Here is a 3957-nt window from a genome sequence, read left to right as displayed (position 1 = left end):
ATCCACCCATCTCGGCCTCCCAAAGTGCTGGGATTACAGGCTTGAGCCACCGCTCCTGGCCTCTCTTTTCTTTATAAATTACTCAGTCCATAGTATTCTGTTATAGCCACACAACAGACTAAGACACCCCTCACCCAGTGTTACCTCTTATTGACATTGACATTAGTATGGTACCTCTGTTGAAATTTATGGGCCAGGCTGCCGCAGCTCCACGCTCTGAAGAGAGGTGGGGAAGGCACTACAGTAGGTGAAAGACTTCAAGGCCCCAGTGAGCTGTTGGGTGCAGGAGACACAGGAGGCTGGAGGGCCAGCAGGAGGCTGGGACCAGGTCCCAGCGATCCCTGAGATCGAGTCCCTCTTTCTTGCAGCAGCTGCTCTCACCAGGCCATAGGACTGGCCTCAGAAGCTCCCCTGCTGTCACCAGCCCTGCTTGCCACTCTCCTACCCCCAGCCAGACTCTTCCTCGTCTTTCCCTGCCAGGCCTGCTCACCAGCTCCCGCAGTCCTCATAAACCAGCCCCTCCTGCCCCTGTAGCTCTGCTGCTGTTCTTGGTGCATGCAGCCCTCTCTTGGCAGCCTGTTAGCCCTGCAGAGCCTGGAATAAAATCTCCCTTCCAGGAGCCAGGTGTCAGGGTCAGAGGGAATAAGACACTCCTGGGGTATAGTCAGCACCTAACAGGACTTCTCTCTTTGTTCTGCTTCAGTTGGGCCTGGCCGTCCAGGCCTTCCTTTCCTTCCAGCCTCTCCCCTCTTAGATTACTTGTAAACCTATTTGCATTTCCTTGTGCAGAGAACTGCTTGCTTCTCCTCTGGGCAAATCCCCTGAGGTGATCATCCAAGAGGATTTCTGCTATCTCCCAAGGCTCTGAGTGTCCCAGTTGTCCCCTAGGCCTACCTGAGGGTGAGGCAGCTGCCAAGGATGCCCCCTGGGTTTGAGAGGCTTGCGTTGGCCCTGCCACCTTTCCTTTGTGCTGTACAGTGCCTTTCTCCACATCCTCACTTTTTCCTTGAAACTCAAAGCCATAACAGGCAGAGCAGATGTTACTATTCCATTTTAGAACACAGAGAGAGAGGCTCAGTGAGAGAGGCTCAGTGGGTAAACACCCTGGCCCAAGGCCCACAGATGATCAGGTCATGCTATTAGATGCTTTCATGGTTTCTTTTTTTTTTTTTTTGAAGTGGAGTCTTGCTCTGTCTCCCAGGCTGGAGTGCAGTGGCACAATCTTGGCTCACTGCAAACTCCGCCTCCCAGGTTCAAGCAATTCTCCTGCCTCAGCCTCCCCAGTAGCTGGGATTACAGGCACCCACCACCATGCCTGGTTAATTTTTTGTATTTTTAGTAGAGATGGGGTTTCACCATGTTGATCCGGTTGGTCTTGAACTCCTGACCTCAGGTGATCCACCCGCCTCAGCCTCCCAAAGTGCTGGGATTACAGGGTGAGCCACCACGCCTGGCCGGGACTTGCATTTTAAATGTGCATGTGGGGACAGAAGAGCCGACCTCATGGTGAGGACTGGAAAGGACACTGACGCAATGCAAGTATTCGCACAGAAAAAGAGAAGGAGAAAAGCACATTGTGGTCAATAACAAAACACACAAGCAGGCAGTATATCATGAGAGTAAAAAATGCAACAAACAAAAAGCAGAATTACAAGGCAAAATTGGCAAATCCACAAAGCAGAAGATTTTAAACTCTAATTTCCCAAAATTAGAAAAAACATGTTTAATCACAAATGGAATATTTATGAAAATTAACCACATACTAGCCCTAACCAAGTCTCGATATATCAAAAGAGCAAGATGATGAACTGTGATCTCTGATCATAGTGTAATAAAATTAGACTGATCACAGTGGCTCACGCCTGTAATCCCAGCACTTTGGGAGGCCGAGGTGGGTGAATCACCCGAGGTCAGGAGTTCAACACCAGCCTGACGAACGTGACAAAAGCCTTCTCTACTAAAAATACAAAAATCAGACAAGCGTGGTGGCATGCGCCTGTACTCTCAGCTATTTAGGAGGCTGAGGCAGGAGGATGCTTTGAACCCAGGAGGCAGAGGTTGCAGTGAGCTGAGATGGTGCCACTACACTCTAGCCTGGGCAACAGAGTGAGACTCTGTCTCAAAAAAAAAAAAAATAGCAAAAATTAGCTGGGCGGGGTGGCTCACACTTGTAATCTCAGCACTTTGGGAGGCTGAGGTGGGCAGATCACCTGAGGTCGGAAGTTCACGACTAACCTGGCCAACATGGCAAAACCCCGTCTCTACTAAAAATACAAAAATTAGCGGGGCGTGGTGGCAGACGCCTGTAATCCCAGCTACTGGGGAGGCTGAGGCATGAGAATCACTTGAACCTGGGAGGCGGAGGTTGCAGTGAGCTGAGATCATGCCACTGCACTCCAGCCTGGATGACAGAGTGAGACTCTGTCTCCAAAAAAAAAAAAAAAAGAAAAAAATTAGAAGGCAATAATAGAAAGAATCACTTCCCTCACGAAAATCCTAGAGCCTGGAAATTTCAAAACATTCAGAAGCTTAAAAATGGAATTTAATAAATATGTGAAACTGAAAATAAGTGAAAACTCTGTGCAGTCTTTTGGGATGCAACTCTAATAAAAACGACATGTATGCTTTTTAAGATCAGGCGCTGTGGTTCACAGCTGTAATCCCAGCACTTTGGGAGGCCGAGGAAGGAAGATCGCGAGCTCAGGAGTTTGAGACCAACATGGTGAAACCCTGTCTCTACTGAAAAAAGTACAAAAATTAGCCAGGCATGGTTGTGCACACCTGTGATCCCAGCTACTGGTCAGGCTGAAGTGGGAGAATCACTTGAGCCTGGGAGATGGAGGTTGCAGTGAGCCATGTTCACATCACTGCACTGCAGCCTAGGTGACAAAGCAAGACCGTCTCAAAAAAAAACAAAAAACAAAAAAAAGTATGATTTTTAATGTCTGAGATAAGTGTTTAAGAAGTTAGCAAAAGCCCACTCTCCCCCAAAAAAGATACAAGATAGGAAAAAGTTTTTAAACAACAGCAAAATAAAACTGACTCAAGAGGAAATAAAGTTTAGTGCAAACTATCTCATCTCATTGGGCTTTACAACAGCGCTGTGCGGGACTGTTAGGACTGTAGTTTTATCCTGAGCGTACCAATACTTGAGGAAGTTAAGAGAGTAGTAAAGGCCAGACATGGTGGCTCACGCCTATAATCCTAGCACTTTGGGAGGCTAAGGCAGACAGATTGCCTGGACTCAAGAGTTCAAGACCAGCCTGGGCAACACGGTGAAACCTCATCTCTACTAAAATATGTGGTGGCATGCACCTGTAGTCCCAGCTACTCAGGAGGCTGAGGCAGGACAATTGCTTGAACCCGGGAGGCAGAGGTTGCAGTGAGCTGAGATCGTGCCGCTGCACTCCAGCCTGGGTGATAGCGAGACTCCGTCTCCAAAACAAAAAAAGAGTAGTAGAGACTGCACTTAAACTCAGGTCTTCTAGATCCATTCTGATGTTCTTTCCATTTTTAGCTCACACTCTAATCATCACGGGTTGCCCTCCCTGGGCCATGGAACCTTGCACCTATCTGTATAGGAATGGCCCCGGATGAGGGAGGGCTATTGGGAAGTCTTCACCTTTCATGGTACTCTGCCCCTCCCTTCCTAAAAGCTTGTGCCTTCTGCATGGAAACCATGCACGGACTGAGTCCTGAATCACAGGACATTGTGGGAGACAGAAATATGGGGTGGAGGAGAAAGAGGCGCTCCTGTTAGAGAATGCTGTTGTCCTTTGGTCCTTTGAACATCCCCATATATCTGTTGCTGTTAAGCCCAGCACTTGTCTTAATCTTTCCTTTCCTTTTTTTTTTTGAGACAGAGTCTCCCTGTGTTGCCCAGGCTGGTCTCAAACTCCTGAGCTCTAGGGATACTCCCACCTCAGCCTCCCAGAGGACTGGAATTACAGTTGTGAG

The sequence above is a fragment of the Mandrillus leucophaeus genome, unplaced genomic scaffold, assembly GCF_000951045.1.
Source record: "Mandrillus leucophaeus isolate KB7577 unplaced genomic scaffold, Mleu.le_1.0 Scaffold228, whole genome shotgun sequence".
Lineage (NCBI taxonomy): Eukaryota > Metazoa > Chordata > Mammalia > Primates > Cercopithecidae > Mandrillus > Mandrillus leucophaeus.
The sequence above is the reverse complement of the archived record's forward strand: the minus strand, read 5'-3'. Positions refer to the sequence as shown.